Source organism: Hyperolius riggenbachi, chromosome 10 (genome assembly GCF_040937935.1).
Source record: "Hyperolius riggenbachi isolate aHypRig1 chromosome 10, aHypRig1.pri, whole genome shotgun sequence".
In the NCBI taxonomy this organism is placed as follows: Eukaryota; Metazoa; Chordata; class Amphibia; order Anura; family Hyperoliidae; genus Hyperolius; species Hyperolius riggenbachi.
Genome location: NC_090655.1, coordinates 13,263,787 through 13,282,246, shown reverse-complemented (window position 1 = coordinate 13,282,246; position 18,460 = coordinate 13,263,787). Strand labels below are relative to the sequence as shown.

At 47.0% G+C, this 18,460-nt stretch overlaps 1 long non-coding RNA gene across 2 annotated transcripts in view; it reads right to left on the bottom strand.

The window, feature by feature from the left end:
• Window positions 1–866: 866 nt before the first annotated feature.
• LOC137535950 (uncharacterized) overlaps window positions 867–18,460 on the bottom strand; it is a 49,159-nt gene continuing 31,565 nt past the window's right edge. For both annotated transcript variants that reach the window (XR_011024483.1, XR_011024484.1), the window contains exons 2-3: window positions 8,780–8,953; window positions 867–1,098 (exon numbers count right to left, since the gene is read on the bottom strand). This is a non-coding gene — a long non-coding RNA (uncharacterized lncRNA). The remainder of the gene's footprint in view (window positions 1,099–8,779; window positions 8,954–18,460) is intronic.

Here is an 18,460-nt window from a genome sequence, read left to right as displayed (position 1 = left end):
AGTGACTAAGTTTGGGTACAGCGTGTTAGGAACTAATAGTGACATTCTAACTACCGTATATGAGCCACTTAATATGGGTCTTATTACTAACCCCACCCCTTGAGATACTGCTCCCTTATGCTCCGCCTGTTGCTCCTCCTCTCCTCCATTTAACAGTATGTGTGGCCTGCCTTTGACCAAACCATGTGCCTGTACAGTACTCAGGCCCTCAAACTGTCACCCTTAGGGTGCGTACAGACATGCGACTATAGTCGTTTGAAACGATCGTTACCGACGACATTGCCCGACGATCGTTTGTAAAAAGTGCACAAACGATCATTAAAACGATCGACCAACGAGATATGTCGTTGGTAAAGAACGATCCATTCTGCCAGATCTTTTTCAACGACCATCGTTCAAAAAGTAATGTCTGTACAACGATCGGTCGTTGATCGTTTGTTCTCAAAGCTTTGCACATGCTCAAACAGTTCTTTTTGACACTTGTGTTTGAAATCAGTTTATACATCATGTTGCGCACGCAACGCTCGTTCCAAGATCGTTCGTACACGAACGATGTTCAAAGTAGCCTTTCTTCAAACGATCATCGGCCGATACCTCCTTTAACATCGTTCGTCGTTCAGAACGAACGATCGTTATCGTATGTCTGTACATACCCTTAGAATTGAACGAATGTTAAGGGTAAGAATAGTTCAGTGTGTGTACAAAGCTTAAAATGGTTTCTCTTCTATAGTATTGCCTGGATTCAAACACTTAGTTACATAGTTATTTGGGTTGAAAAAAGACATACGTCCATCGAGTTCAACCAGAACTAATTTTTTTTTCTACTTCAATATACAGATCACCCTAAAAATTACATCTCTGGCCAGCTCTCTATTCACTGCAGCACAAGCTGAATCTGTGAGCGCAGGACGGCAGTAAATCCATATTCCACATGTGCAGAATCAGGATTGATAGATGCTTTTTACACCCCTTTATACGGGCTAAGTGCGCAGAATTCACCGTATAAATCAGTGCATGTCTGATTCTTCTGATGGGAAGCGAAGTTGTGCATTGCAGAGTCATAGTAACGAGACAGGATTTCTTCCAGATGCTCTTTGGCTAAGGGGAAAAAAAAGAAAACCTTTTCAATTTTTGGCTGGGGATAAGGATATATGTTGCTATAGACCAGGCCTGGGCAAACTTTATGCGTCCCGGGCCACATTGTACGGATCATGGGCCGCATACCAGAAATTCCAACCCCCCTCCCTCCGTGAAAAGTTGCGAGCGGGTAGTGGGGGATTTGAAACTGGCCTCGCTCACCGATTACGCGCATCGCATCTCCATGGCAACAGGGTGTCACATGGCGTGACATCAGGACGTGCCAGCGTATTGCACACTAGCGCGTCCTGACGTCACGCCATGTGACGCCCTGTTGCCATGGAGACGTGGGACATCAGTGAGCGAGTTTCAAATCCTCCATTGCCCGCTTGCAACTTTTCACAGAGGGAGGGAGAAAGGAGGGGAATCTGGCCGCCAGTCGGAGGGTCGGAGAGCAGCGCACGCGGGCTGGATTCGGCCCATGGGCCGTAGTTTGCCTAGCGGTGCTATAGACCCTAATGGAGGAAATACAGAATGTGTCCTCATTAGAGAGAGCAGGGACGGGTTTCTGGGAAGGCCACAAAGGACATGGCCTTGGGCAGTAAAATCAGAAGGGCGGAAGGACTCATGAGAGATAAGAGGTCACATGTCAGTTAATCATCTCTCCTTGCCCACAGCTGCACTGCTATGCTCTGCACACACTCTGTCTGCAGCCTGAATTCCAGAGTTCCCTGCATCTCCCTCACTTCCTGGTAGCGCGGTGTGTTGAGTCATCCGAGAGTCAATGAGATAATTCTGTGTTGCATGCACATTTAATGCAAATTATATGCAGAATTGGGCCAATCCAAATCGACAGTAGGTGCATTTGATTGGCCCATTTCCAAGTTGCATGCAATTTACATTAAATTTGCATGTAACTTGGAATCATTATCTCCTTATCTCTAGCTCTGGTCTGCCTTTTGGTCAGCTTAACATGCAGTATAATAGCAAAGTCACAATGTAAAAAGGAACCCAAGGTGAGAGGGTTATGGCAGCTGCCATGTTTATTTCCTGTTAAACAATACCAGTTGCCTGGCAGCCCTGCTCTTCTTTCTGGTCAGTAGTGACTGAATCACACACCTGACACAAGCATGCAGCCAACCTTCTCAGATTATATTCAGTCACATCTGATCTGCATGCTTGTTCAGGGGCTATGGCTAAAAGTAATAGGGACAGAGGATCGGCAGGACAGCCAGGCAATATGCATTGTTTAAAAGAAAATAAATGTCAACCTCCATATCCCTCTTGCTTTAGGTTCCCTGTAAACCCCAACGCTAAATGTCTTCCTAACCTTGGTCATCATTTGTAGCAATAATAGATTAAGATAAATGGGGGTACTACGGAAGGTTGTAGCATTGGTTCATGCTGATGGTCCTTTTGACAATCTGAGGTGGGGGATGGGGCAGAGAAAGTGGCAGTTGAGCACCCACTAAGCCACAGGCACCTGCCTAAGTTGCCTCACGGTTGATCGATTGTAAACGGTGTGGGTTATTGGAAGGAGGGGGGGGGGGGGTGCAGCAAGCATTTATCACTTTGGGGGTAATTACCTTCGGGGGTAAGTGTGCAGTCCTCTATTTTGCTTGTCCCTGTCACAGCGGTGGCAGATAGAAGTGCCCGTATTGAATCCGCGCAGCCTTGTGCATGCCAACAGACAAAGCTGGATCATCCACAAGGCAATCCTAGGCACTTGCCTAGGGCCTGGAGAGAGTCTAGGGACCTAGTGGATGCTAGCCCCCACCAATCTTACTAAGAAAGCCAGGTGACCATCAGCAGTGAGCAAACATTGCTATCTTGCAAAGGCCCCATTTCATCTTTATCCATTCCTGCCAGGCAGGAGATATAGGCCACCAATGTGATTATATATTGGCTTGCAAAAGTTTTCCACATTTTGTCACATTACTGCCACAAACATGCATCAATTTTATTGGAATTCCACGTGAAAGACCAATACAAAGTAGTGTACATGTGAGAAGTGGAAAGAAAATCATACATGATTCCAAACATTTTTTACAAATCAATAACTGTAAAGTGGGGCGTGCGTAATTATTCGGCCCCCTTTGATCTGAGTGCAGTCAGTTGCCTATAGACATTGCCTGATGAGTGCTAATGACTAAATAGAGTGCACCTGTGCGTAATCTAATGTCAGTACAAATACAGCTGCTCTGTGAGGGCCTCAGAGGTTGGCTAAGAGAATATTGGGAGCAACTACACCGTGAAGTCCAAAGAACACACCAGACAGGTCAGGGATAAAGTTATTGAGAAATGTAAAGCAGGCTTAGGCTACAAAAAGATTTCCAAAGCCTTGAACATCCCACGGAGCACTGTTCAAGCGATCAGTCAGAAATGGAAGGAGTATGGCACAACTGTAAACCTACCAAGACAAGGCCATCCACCTAAACTCACAGGCCGAACAAGGAGAGCGCTGATCAGAAATGCAGTCAAGAGGCCCATGGTGACTCTGGAGGAACTGCAGAGATCTACAGCTCAGGTGGGAGACTCTGTCCATAGGACAACTATTAGTCATGCACTGTACACAGTTGACCTTTATGGAAGAGTGGCAAGAAGAAAGGCATTGTTAACAGATAGCATAAGAAGTCCCGTTTGCAGTTTGCCACAAACCATGTGGGGGACACAGCAACCATGTGGAAGAAGGTGCTCTGGTCAGATGAGACCAAAATGCACATCACTCTGAACACACCATCCCCACTGTCAAATATGGAGGTGGCAGCATCATGCTCGGGGGGTGCTTCTCTTCAGCAGGGACAGGGAAGCTGGTCAGAGTTGATGGGAAGATGGATGGAGCCAAATACAGGGCAAACGTGGAAGAAAACCTCTTGGAGACGGCAAAAGACTTGAGACTGGGGCGGAGGTTCACCTTCCAGCAGAACGACCCTAAACATAAAGTCAGGGCAACAATGGAATGGTTTAAAACAAAACATATCTATGTGTTAGAATGGCCCAGTCAAAGTCCAGATCTAAATCCAATCGAGAATCTGTGGCAAGATCTGAAAACTGCTGTTCACAAACTCTGTCCATCTAATCTGACTGAGCTGGAGCCGTTTTGCAAAGAAGAATGGGCAAGGATTTCAGTCTCTAGATGTGCTAAGCTGGTAGAGACAGACCCTAAAAGACTGGCAGCTGTAATTGCAGCAAAAGGTGGTTCTACAAAGTATTGACTCAGGGGGCCGAATAATTACGCACACCCCACTTTGCAGTTATTTATTTGTAAAAAATGTTTGGAATAATGTATGATTTTCCTTCCACTTCTCACATGTACATCACTTTGTATTGGTCTTTCACATGGAATTCCAATAAAATTGATGCATGTTTGTGGCAGAAATGTGACAAAATGTGGAAAACTTAAAGGGGGCCGAATACTTTTGCAACCCACTGTATCTCTAGACCTGGATGCATAAATGCAAATTTTAATACATAGACTAGGAAACTTGTATCCCTGGGTCAGTGCAAAGTTACATAGTTACATAGTTATTTGGGTTGAAAAAAGACACATGTCCATCGAGTTCAACCAGAGAACAAAGTACAACACCAGCCTGCTCCCTCACATATCCCTGTTGATCCAGAGGAAGGCGAAAAACCCTTACAAGGCATGGTCTAATCAGCCCCAAATGGGAAAAAAAAATTCCTTCCCGACTCCAGATAGCGATCAGATAAAAATCCCTGGATCAACATCATCCTACTCAGATCAGATCTCTTCTCCTCATGCTTTGTCTGTTGGGGTTCCCCAAGGCTCTGTCTTTGGCCCCCTCCTCTTTTCCATCTACATGCATGGTCTTGGTGATTTAATCAACTCATTCGGGTTTCAATACCACCTCTATGCAGATGATACACAACTGTACCTCTCTGCCCCAGACCTTAACTCCCTCCTTAAACGTGTTCCTGACTGCTTGTCTGCTATATCCTCCTTCATGTCCTCTCGCTTCCTAAAACTTAATATGAGTAAAACAGAACTAATAATTTTTCCACCGTCTCTGTCCACCTCCCTGCCTGAAGTTACAATAAATGTTAATAACACTTCCATAACTTCAGTTCCCAAAGCTCGGTGCTTGGGGGTGATATTCGACTCATCTCTCTTTTATTCCACATGTTCACTCCATAACCAGCAGGGTTGCTCAGCAGGACCCCGAATGCGAAGTTTCCCCGAAAAATTCGGGGGTGTTTTTTGGGTTTGCCGCATGCGTACCCGAACCCGAATGCTGCAATCCGAGCCGAACCCGAATACGAAGCCTGCCGAATGTGCGCACTAGAATTCGGTCGGATGGAGCTGTGGGTTCGGTTTCAGCTTTGGGATTCGGGGATGACGTGATTGGGCCAATCAGAAGTCCTCCTGCCGAGGACCTGGCAACCCTAGCAACCAATCAGAGGAGGGGAGCCTGGCCCTCCCCTCCTCTATATAAGGCGGCGGCCATGTTGACGAGCCACGCACTTGTGTGACTGCTGCTGGTACTGAGAGATTCTTCAATGCTGTGCTGTGTCTGAGCAAGTGCTTTTCACTGCTAAACCTAGCGTTTTGCTTCTTAAACACCCCCTAAACACATTTATTGTTGTCTTATGTAGTTAGCTAGTATTTTGATTGTTTTTAGTCAGCTAGTGTACAGTGTATACTGTGCTAGGCTAGTGTTAGTCTGTGTGCAGGCTAGGCCTGCTAGCCTAGGTAGCCTTACTTAGCCTACTACTAGCTTAGGTAGGTTAGGGATTCTAGTTAGTTGTGTACTTAGTAGTACTAGTTTAGTTAATTATTACTGCTGTAGTCTGTTACTTTATTAGTTTCAGTACTGTGTTAGTTAGTTACTGACTGTGACAGGCCACCACCAGCATCCGTTGTGAGTGACCTGACCTGTGACTGTCTGTCACCTGCCCAAGCCTATTGATTGATTGCGTCTGACCGTGTGTGACCGTTTGTAATTGTCACCGACTGTCTGCCGCACGACTTACTTGTAGCGTAGTACGCTAGGTGTTTCTTAGTTACCTGCGTGCATGTGTACTACTACTAGTGTCTACTACTATACTACAAGTCTACTAGTACCCATTCACTTATATTTTTTTTTTCCCTTTTACTGTGTGATTTTATTATCATCCGTAGTGTGTGTCCTACTGCTGCTGTTGTATTTATCCTGCTGCTGTCAGTGGTCCCACCACCAGGGTCCACACTATGCATTGCCTTCTGCCAGTGCCACACGTCACTCCTCCTCCTACTGCTGCTGTTTTTATACTGCTGCTGTCAGTGGTCCCACCGCCAGGGTCCACACTATGCATTGCCTGCTGCCAGTGCCACACACACGTCACTCCTCCTCCTCCTCCTGCTGCTGTTGTATTTATCCTCCTGCTGTCAGTGGTCCCACCGCCAGGGTCAACACAATACATTGCCTGCTGCAAGTGCCACGCGTCACTCCTCCTCCTGCTGCTGCTGTATTTATCCTCCTGCTGTCAGTTGTCCCACCGCCAGGGTCCACACAATGCATTGCCTGCTGCCAGTGCCACTCGTCACGTTTTTAGTTTTGTTTTTTTAAGTACACCTATTTCAATGTGAATTCCCTTTTAAAATAACACACAAAAAAACCCCAAATTCGCGAACACGAATTTTCACCGAATTTTGAGGCGTAACCCCAAACCGAATATGAATTCGAACCGAATTTCGTGGTCGAAGGCGAATTCGAATGTCATGCGGACCCGAATTCGAATGTACCCGAACCGAATTTTGGTACATCTGAGCATGCCTGATAACCAGCTCCTGCCATCTCCAACTCAAAAACATATCTCGCATCGTCCCTTTCTCACTCAAGACACAACTAAAATGTTAATACATGCTCTCATAATTTCTCGTCTGCAACGTACTACTTTGTGGACTACCGTCTAACAAACTGGCCCCGCTCCAGTCGGTACTGAACTCAGCTGCTCGTCTCATTCATCTTTCTTCTCGATCTTCCTCTGCCGACCCTCTTTGTCAAGCTCTTCACTGGCTGCAAATTAACCAGAGGATTCAGTTCAAACTCCTAACCTACAAAGCTCTCCACAATCTCTCTCCCCGGGAAACATATCCTCACTAATCTCCAGATACAAACCCAATCGAAATCTCAGATCGGCACATGATCTTCTGTTGTCCTCCTCTAGAATCAACTCCTCACATTTACGTTTACAAGACTTCGCACGCGCTTCACCCCTCCTCTGGAACGCCCTCCCACAACACATCCATCACTCACCAACCTTTGTTACCTTTAAACGCTCTCTAAAAACACACTTGTTCCGACAAGCATATGCGCTACCTTAGGCCACTTCCCTTTGTACTAAGACCAAATTGCACTCCTACTAGGTATCCTAAAACACAAAGCCTCTATATATTTGCTGCATACTACCCCTCCTCCTGTCCCCCCCCCCCCCCCCCCATTCCCTTTAGATTGTAAGCTCGCAAGGGCAGGGCTCTCTCCCCCTTTTGTGTCTTGGTAACCATTATACATTTTATTCATCATGTTAATTTTATCACTGTCATTACCAATTCGATAATTTGTATTTTGTATCATTCTTTGTATTTTGTCACTAATTATGTATCTTGTATATTGGTGTACACCATTGTCTGTATTATTATGTACCCCATGTTTGTTTCTTACTTTGTACAGCGCCACGGAATATGTTGGCGCTTTATAAATTAATAATAATAATAATAATAATTAGGCATTACCTAGTAATTGTAGCCATGGATGTCTTTCAATGCAAGGAAAGCATCTAATCCCCCTTTCAATGCAGATATAGAGTTTGCCATAACGACTTCCTGTGGCAATGCATTCCACATCTTAATCATTCTTACTGTAAAGAACACTTTGCTAAATAAATGGCTAAAACGTTTTTCCTCCATGCGCAGATCATGTCCTCTAGTCCTTTGAGAAGGCCTAGGGACAAAAAGCTCATCCGCCAAGCTATTATATTGCCCTCTGATGTATTTATACATGTTAATTAGATCTCCTCTAAGTCGTCTTTTCTCTAGACTAAATAAACCCAGTTTATCTAACCTTTCTTGGTAAGCGAGACCTTCCATCCCACGTATCAATTTTGTAGCTCGTCTCTGCACCTGCTCTAAAACTGCAATATCTTTTTTGTAATGTGGTGCCCAGAACTGAATTCCATATTCCAGATGTGGCCTTACTAGAGAGTTAAACAGAGGCAATATTATGCTAGCATCTTGAGTTTTTATTTCCCTTTTAATGCATCCCAAAACAGTGGCGTAGCTAAGGAGCTGTGGTCCTCGATGCAAGTTTTACAATGGGGCCCCCCAAGCACTCTATACATAACAATTGATAAGGAGCACCAAAACCTGCCAATGGCAACTACAGTGTCAGGGGTGCAAGAAGGGAATGAGGAGCAGTTTGTTTATGATTACCACTATTTAAAGTATCTATAGAAGTGATTATGAGCACAGGACCAATAGAGAGCTAATACTGTAGTTGAGGGAGGGCCCTTCGGGGCCCCGGTGCGGTCGCAACCTCTGCAACCCCTATTGCTACGCCCCTGTCCCAAAATGTTATTAGCAAAGGACAAAAGGATATCAACTGCATATGGAGGAAAGGGTATTCTGCCACCCGTTTATAAAGAAATCCATTAAAGCACACCTAAACCATAAGGGGGAAAAAAGTGGACATTTTTTTTTTCTTACCTGGATTTTTTTTCCAGTCCTCTTATCGTCTTTCAGATCCCTCTGTATCCTTCGGGTCCCCCTCAATTGTTGCTTTTGTACCCCTCTCAAGGATCTCAGCCGGAAGTTTGTTGCGTGCTGCCGCATGCATCTGGTGATCTTGCTGAGCGGCACCACGGAGGAAGTTCAGGGGTGCTTTAAAAAGTGGAATATCTTATCACAGGAAGAAATTATGAGAAATCCTATATCTACTAGTGATGAGCATACATTTTGCCTAGATGTCATTTTGCATCAAAATTTGCAATTACAATGTAAAATCATAATGCAAAATTTCCGGAAAAATCGTAATTTATTTTAACTACCTGCGGACCGCCGCAGTATGAATCTACGGCGAGCAGGGGACGCTGCGGTTCTGACCTGACGTAAACTCTACGTCCCATTGACCGCGTGCCCCCGCCCGTCCCCGCCGCTGTCGCCGCTCGATCTCCGCTGCAATATGCTGCCCTGCCGCCTCTATGACGGCAGAGCACTGTGAGCCGGGCAGGAGCCGTTTTCATTGGCCCCTGGCCCTGTCATTCATGTAAGCCGTTCCCATTGGCTTACATGGAGTGACAGGGTCAGGAGCCAATGAAAGCAGCTCCTGACCGGCACACAGCGCTCTGCCGTCATAGCAACGGCAGAGAGAGCAGCCTGCGGCGGGGACAAAGCAGCGTGACCGTCGGATTTCAGCGGCGATTCGTCAGGAAGCGGCGGTTTACTGGTCCTTAAGGGGTCAGAGGGTGCTGGTCCCGAAGTGGTTAATCTAGAATTGTAAACATTTGTAAGGGCTGGAACCCACTAGATCGATTTTCTGAGGGTTTAGGGAGCGATTCAAACCGCTAGCGGTTTCCCTAAACGCTCAGCTAATGTTAATAGATGGGTCAAATTCCACTGGAGCGATTGCGATTACCAAACCCCCAAACGCAGGACACGCAGCATTTTTCACACTTAGCATTAGCGTTTCTGCGATGTAAAGTATATAAACGCTGGCGTAATCGCTCATCAAAACCTACACAGAGCGATTTTGCTAGCGTTTTGAAGGTACTGCACAGCACACTGTAAACAAATTAAAATTATTTAAAAGGACCAATCAAAATTAAAAACGCTAATTGCTTATCCATACACAACCGCTGGCAAAAACCTTATACTTTTTAAAATAGCTACCAAAAACCCTCATGAAATCGCTTACAAAATGCTCATACAAATCGCTAGCGATTGTGATTAGCGATAGCGATTTGTTGTGGGTTCCAGGCCTACATATATTAAGGAGAATAGTGAGTGCAAGGGATTTTTTTTAAAGACCTTGTAGTTCTTGAGAAAATTCATTTTAAAAATGCAAAGGAAAAATGTTTTTTTTACCCACTATTCTCCTTAATATGTCCCAATTTTCGTGACAATAGAATGTATGGAGACTTTGCTATTCGCTGCTCGAAATGACTGTATACACTCGACTATAGGTCTAGAAATTTGAGTCTAATTCACTAAAATAAAAGTATAGGGGTCGACTTATACAATACATGAGTCATGGGCAACACTGAGTAATGTGTGCACTTTAAGTGACAACTGACATTCCCATTTACAGCAATTTACCCTCGAGGAATGAAAGGCCAAGAAAACACAGGTCTGAAAGTCCTGGCCACAACAATTAACAATGAAATGGTAGGAGAAAGATAATGGGCGCCGCTGCAGGAAGGGGAGAGAATAATTGCTTCACTTGGGGCCTGGAGGAGTTATTAGCTGCACTTAAGGGACGGGAGGGGTTAATGGCTACAATACTGTATGCAATGCAGTCAGTAACCCCTCCTGGGCCCCAAGTGCAGCTGTTAATTCTTCCTGGTCCCCAAGTGCAGCCATTAACTTTGCTGGGTAGACTTATACTTGAGTCAATAAAAAAATTCCAGCTTATGAGGGTCAAATGTTGGAGTCAACTTATATATGAGGTCGACTTATATTCTAAGATATACGGGTACGTGAAAATTACATCAAAGTTATGCAAAATTACAATTGATTATACGAAATCAGTTGAATTTTCAAATTGTGAATATACATGGGCGTAATTGTGAAAATGTACATGTCATGTCATCCTAATTAGCTGATTACGATTATTGCTAATATCTACCCTCAGCTGGGGCTGGCAGGACGAACAACATGCCTTCGGCCTGCTGGTGTCTTAGCTAACTCATCGAGGTGGATTGGGGGCTACTCTAAACATGCTGGTTTCTTGCTGTAGGCAGCCCTGATAGTTCGCCTAGGCCAAGAAACATCTAGCATGCGTATAAGGTTTTAGATCTACTGAAATTGCAGTGCTCCAGCTCTCACTGAGAGACGCCTCAGAAGGTACAGTTTGTATACAAGTTTATTTCAGGCTCCCTTCAAACCAAGAAACAAAAACAATTCTCATAACTGTTTCTATTATGCTTGTGAAACTTTTTTTACCATTTGTCTTTTCTGCTAAGCAGTTTCCTGCGCTGTGCGTTCCTTTTCTTGTTTCACCTTGTCATAGAACAATGATTTTCGCTACGGCCCTACAAAGCAAACCGGCTGGAAAACGTTTAATTGATTTGATTTATTAAAAGATTTCCCAGAACATATTAATCTTGCCGCGACTCTGCAAAGTCATCTAAACAGCGACGTCTGTGTTTTCCAAGCGGCAACATGCTAAATCGAGATTCTTTTCTTTCTTTTTTATCTAGGTGAGAATGCGGACCGTAAATATGGATCATCACGAAAGCAGCCGGAAAGCGAGAACTACGGACATTATGAGATAATAGTACCTTATCTCGCGAGTGGGAAGCAGTGGAAGGCAATAGGTACCGTCTCTCTGAAGGTTAGTGTCTTCTCTGCAGTCTTGCAAGATGCTTTTAGCCGCACAATGGCCGTAAAAAAATAAACAACAAAAACGAACGTCGCCGATGCTGGAAAATACTCCGTTTGCACTAACAATATAACGGATGAAAAGCATTGAGACTATTTTCTAAACCCCGATGCCCAACATATAATTCAGTGTGAGATGTCTAAGATGTTAGAAATGATGTCTCTGTGCAGCTATTGTTGTCGTGTTTTTCTGTTTTGGGCCAATTTAAGCTCATTACCCCCACAATAGCGCGAGGAGAGCACAAGATGGCTTTTCTGAGCAACTATCTATTTTCCGCAGATGTGTTGTCAAACTTTTCTATTGTGTTGAAGGCTGATGTCGGAGAGACCCTTTTAGCTCCGCTTGAAATTCTTAAAAACCCTACTGGAAATTTTCAGATAATCTATAATAGCACAATGGCTACCCAGCCTGGAGGATCTGGATTTAGGGAAGCTTGCGGGGGAGCTAGCAGTTATTGGCAGGGTCCTGGCAAATTGGTGTCTGCTGAAGGTTTTCCAGGGGAGGGGGGATGTTGGCCTGGATCTTGAAGGTGAAATGAAGAGTATGTGTCGATTGTTAAGGAAGTTAGTTCTATTAGTTTAAGGTGGAGGAATGTGGAGGCTGCGATCTCCATTCTCTTATAAACAATGCCGGTTGCCTGGGTGTCATGCTGAGTTTTTGGCTTTAGCTGTTTTTTGAGTCCCACACCTGCAACAAGCATGCAGCCAGTGGAGTCACACCAGAGTCCAAGCATCTGATTAGCGTTCTGGGCCAGTGACTTAGCCGCCTACTAGCCAGGCTGTGGTTGCGAAGTTCTGGGCAGGCCGCAGCAACACAGTGTGGGTGGCCGCAGATGTCCGGACTTCTCGGCAAGCTTCAGCTAATAACCACCGTGACGGTTTCCCTCATCCCTACCGGTTACTCGAAAATGTTCTGGGAAGCTGAAATCAGGGGTGTAACAATAGGGGATGCAGCTCCTGCACCCGCGGTGGGGCCCGGGGCACCTCTGGGGCCCTCTCAGGGCTGTTTTTGGGGGCAGGAGGGGTCACAGCATGAGGGGAGAGCAATGCGCATTGGCAGGGAGCCCCCCCCCACCTCAGACTCTACCCTAAGCACTCCCCTCTTGCATCTATCACTGGCAGCGGCGGCATGCAGGACACATATCTCCATCCACCACGGACGTCTCTGATCTCTAAGTACTTCACACTACTTCCTGTTTAAACAGGAAGTAGTGTGAAGCATTTAGAGATCAGAACCTTCTGTGGTGGATGGAGGTATGTGTCCTGCCTGCCTGCCGCTGCCAGTGATAGATGGAGGGGAGCGCTGAGGGGAGAGTTCGAGGTGAGGGGGGGGGGGAACTGTCCCCCCTCCCTGTTGCCAGACACGTTATGTGCTGACTTATGTCAAATCAAAATCACCAGTAGACTAGAGATGGCCCAAACGGTTCGCACGCAAACTTATTAGCATGAACACGGATTAGCGTTCGCATCGAACCGCGAACCTTTAGCGAGTTTGACCCGCACCCTATACCACATCACTGGGCTAAACTTTGACCCTCTACATCACCGTCAGCAGACACATGGCAGCCAATCGGGCTGCACTCCCTCCTGGAGCCCCCCCCTGCCCCTTTATAAAAGGCAGCAGCATTGGCTATGTTCTCACTCTGCCTGCTGCTGTTATTAGTGAGAGAAGGGAAGAGAGGTTGCTGCAGAAATAGGGAAAGCGTAGTTAGGCTCTTGTTAGCTTTCTCCTTGCTGATATTTGTTGCTGAAAATCACCACCAAAACAGCTCTTTTGAGAGCTAATGTTGTTGTGATTTTTTTTTGATTTTTTTTTTGTGTGGCCCACTGACACTGCATATACAGCCCTGTCTTTCGTAGCTGGCCCTTGCTAATTGCTATACTGTGCCAGGCTCAGCACATTCAGCACACCTTTTCACTGCACCTGTGTGACTGCACATTGTATCATACCACCAGCAGTCAAGCATACCTTTTCAATGTACCTGTGTCACTGCACATTGTATCATACCACCAGCAGTCACTGCATACCTTTTTACTGCACCTGTGTGACTGCAGTACTGCATATTGTATTATACTAGCAGTCTTTGAATACCTTTTCACTGCTGGTGGTATGATACAATGTGCAAACACAGGTACAGTGAAAAGGTATGCAATGACTGCTGGTATAATACAATGTGCAGTACTGCAGTCACACAGGTGCAGTGAAAAGGTATGCAGTGACTACTGGTGGTATGATAGAATGTGCAGTCACACAGGTGCAGTGACTGCTGGTGGTATGATACAATGTGCAATCACACAGGTGCAGTCACTGCACCTGTGTGACTGCATATTGTATGATACCACCAGTAGTCACTGCATACCTTTTCGCTGCACCTGTGTGACTGCACATTGTATTATTATACCAGTCAGTGCATACCTTTTCACTGCATCTGCGTGACTGCACATTGTATTATACCAACAGTTAGTACCTTTCACTGCATCTGTGTGCCTGCACATTGTATTATACCAGCAGTCAGTACCTTTCACTGCATATCTGTGGCTGCACATTGTATTAGTCAAGTCAGTGCATACCTTTTACTCCATCCCCCTCAATATGGACAAAACAGGCAGAGGCAGAGCCAGAGACAGGCCACCCAGCAGGTCTGTTCGAGGTCGTGCTGGCGTGATTTTGTGTGGCCCTGGACCAAAGTACAGTGTTCAGAAGGCACGTGCCATCAACTCCCAAGATTGGCAGGACGTAGTTGACTATTTAACACAGAACACCTCATCTTCCTCAGCTTCCGCACGGAACCGTGACATATTTTCCTCCTCCTGCTCTGATTCTGGCACCTCACTTAACTCTCAGATGGCAGCGCGAACCTTTAGCGCGTTCGACCCGCACCCTTTACCACATCATTAGGCTAAACTTTGACCCTCTACATCACAGTCAGCAGACACGTGGCAGCCAATCAGGCTGCACTCCCTCCTCGACCCCCCCCCCTTATAAAAGGCAGCAGCGTCGGCTATGTTCTCACTCTGCCTGCTGCTGTTATTAGTGAGAGAAGGGAAGAGAGGTTGCTGCAGAGATAGGGAAAGCTTAGTTAGGCTCTTGTTAGTAGCTTGCTCCTTGCTGATATTTGTTGCTAAAAATCCAGGGCTGTGGAGTCGGTCCAAAAATCCACCGACTCCGACTCCGACTCCTCAGTTTAGGATTCCACCGACTCCGACTCCGACTCCACGACTCCGACTCCTCTAATTTGCATATTACAATTTTGTTGATTAAAAGTATGTAACATGAAATTCGTCTCTTAACTGCCAACGCTTAGGAATTTTACAAGACAACTGAAGTGAGAAGGATATGTAGACTACTATATTTATTCCCTTTAGACTAAAACTAGTCCTTGGTAAGAGTACTTGTAAAAGGTACAAAATGGAACAAAGAACATCTATCAGGCCCTAGGCAATGTAAGTGTGGGTACATGTAAGAATGATGTGCAGGTACTCTGCAGGGGAATGAGGAGATTGTAAACAGACAACACCTCTGTGTTCAATGTGCACAGCATTCTCAGTGGATTCCCTGCAGCTCTGTGGGGAGTGCATATGTAGAGTATAGTACTACTGTGTAACAAAGTAAACCTGAGACAGATGAAATTAAAGTTTTATACATACCTGGGGCTTCCTCCAGGATAATCAGTCCCTCGTTGTCCTCCTCCACCACCTGGATCTTCTGCTATGAGTCCAGGTACTTGAGCCAGTGAGGCGTAGTGCGCATGCACACACTCCGCCGCCAGGAGCGTACTACACCTGTGCAGCACTATTGCGCTGGTGCAGAATGTTCCTGGCTGTGGGAGCGGCATGCGGCTGGACAGCGCTGACTGGCTGAATTACCAGGACTCATAGCAGAAGATCCGGGTGGTGGAAGACAGTGAGGGACTGATTAGCCTGAAGGGGGCTGGAGGAAGCCCCAGGTATGTATAAACTTACTTTTCATCCGTCTCAGTTTCCCTTTAAAATTGTAGTCACCAAACCAAATTTTAATAACATATCAAATTATTTGATTTCATCAGCAAAGGGAGTGCATACATTTTCATAAATCAGCATCAATGCAGAATTATTTCCATCTCGTTGACCATCTCTATTAGTGACACAGCTACACATCAGGCTTTATTATTACAGCATAGATGTTATTTAGTATATATAAGAGATTCCTGTGTACACATCATATATACAGTCACAATCAGATATGTATATCTGACTTTAAAAATACGGGGACTGCTTTATTGAAGCAGCACAAGTAACTAATTTTGATTGGTTTATTTCATTTTTGTAGACTAAGCACAGCTATTACTGTATATATACTGTATATATACATTATTTTTAATGACTTTTATCTGAGAAATAGAACATTTTATCATATTTTCTATTTTAATTACAGTTACAAATTCATTAGGAGTCGGAGTCGGAGTCGGTGCATTTTTCCCCGACTCCGACTCCAGGCACCCAAAATTGCCCGACTCCACGACTCCGACTCCGACTCCACAGCCCTGTAAAAATCACCACCAAAACAGCTCCTCTCCACGCACCCCCAGCTCCCCAGGGCCTATGCTGCATGCCAGGTACAACTGTGTCATGCCATCTTGAACATGTCTTGCCTCAAAGCCCAGAGTCACAGTGGAGCAGCTCTCCTGGCTGCTCTGAACAAACAGGTGGATCAGTGGCTGACCCCGCACCAACTGGAGATTGGCAACATGGTGTGTGAAAACGTCAGCAATCTCTTGTCGGCTTTGAGTTTGGGAAAGTTGACCCTGCATGGCACATGTGCTCAATCTTATAATCCAAAGATTTGTGTCTAAGTACCCAGGCTTACAGGAGGTCCTGAAGCAGTCGAGGAAGGTGTGTGGGCATTTCAGGCATTCCTACATGGCCATGGCGTGCTTTGCTGATATTCAGCGGAGAAACAACTTGCCGGTGAGGTGCTTGATTTGCTATAGCCCGACTCGCTGGAATTCAACGCTCCTCATGTTTGACCGCGTGCTACAACAGGAGAAAGCCAACGACTATCTGTACAGCTACAGTGAAAGGTCATGCTCTGGGGAGCTGGGCATTTTCTGGCCGAAGTACTGGACACTCATGTGTAATGCCTGCAGGCTCATGCGTCCGTTTGAGGAGACCAACCTGGTGAGTCGCAGTGACTTGATCCTATATGCTTTCTTCCTGGAGCGTGCTGTGCGTAGAGTGGTGGATAAAGCTGTAGAGGAGCGTGAACAGGAAGAGGAGGAAGAGTTGTTGGAAACATCACCTGCGGCATCATCAACACCTGCGGCATCACAGAGGGGGGAGGAGGAGAAGGAGGAGTAGTCTGGGGAAGAGGAGTCAGAGGAGGAAGGTGGCTTTGAGGAGGAGGCAGAAGAACAACCGCAGCAGGCGTTGCAGGGGCTTGTGCTGCTCACCTTTCCCGTGGTATTGTTCGTGGCTGGGGGGAGGAGGAGAGCTTACCTGACAACACTAAGGAAGAGAAAGACGAGATGGCTAGTAGGTCGGCATCCGACTTTGTGCCGATGGGGTCTTTCAGTGGCGGACATACGGCCGTGCAGGCCGTGCCGCCGCACAAGGGCCCCTGAAGTTCCGCTGCTTCAGGGGCCCATTAAGTATTGCAGTTTTTTTTTTTTATTTTACCTTTTATTTTTATTTTAACCTGGGGGGCCCCTACTCCTGTCCTCCCCCCTCACATCGGCCCCCCCTCCCCCTCCCCCTCATGCGATGCGGCGGGAGAGCAGAAAATCCAGGAAGTCTCCGCCGGGGCTGCAGCAGACACTAGAGGCTGCTGCCGCTTGGTCTCCCGTGTCTCCAACTTTGTACACTGCTCGCTACTAAACCAGGAAGTAGCGAGCAGTGTACAAAGTTGGAGACACGGGAGACCAAGCGGCAGCAGCCTCTAGTGTCTGCTGCAGCCCCGGCGGAGACTTCCTGGATTTTCTGCTCTCCCGCCCGCCGCCGCCGCCGCCGCGCATACCGGGAGGGGGGCCCCGAGGTGAGTGAGGGAGGATAGGAGTCGGGCCCCCCACCCGGATAGCTACACACCCATCCACCCGGCTACCTTACCCACCCGGCTACCCACACACTCACCCGGCTACCTACCCACCCGGATACCCACACACCCACCCGGCTACCTAACCACCCACCCAGCTACCTACCCGGCTACCTAACCACCCTGCTGGCTACCTACCCACCCGGCTACCTACCCACCCGGATACCCACACACCCACCCGGCTACCTACCCGGCTACCTAACCACCCACCCGGCTACCTACCCACCCGGCTACCTACCCGGCTACCTAACCACCCTGCCGGCTACCCACCCACCCGGCTACCTACCCGGCTACCTAACCACCCTGCCGGCTACCTACCCACCCACCCGGCTACCTACCCACTCGGCTACCTAACCACCCACCTGGCTACCTACCCACCCGGCTACCTACCCGGCTACCTAACCACCCACCCGACTACCTACCCACCCGGCTACCCACCCACCCGGCTACCTAACCACCCACACATCTACGCACTCACCCGGCTACCTACCCACCCGGCTACCTAGCCACCCACCCGTCTACCCACCCGGCTACCTACCCACCCAGCTACCTAACCACCCTGCCGGCTACCTACCCACCCACCCGGATACCTACCCACCCACCCGGCTACCTACCCACCCAGCTACCTACCCGGCTACCTAACCACCCACCCGGCTACCCACCCGGCTACCTAACCACCCACACATCTACCCACCCGGCTACCTAACCACCCACCCGTCTAC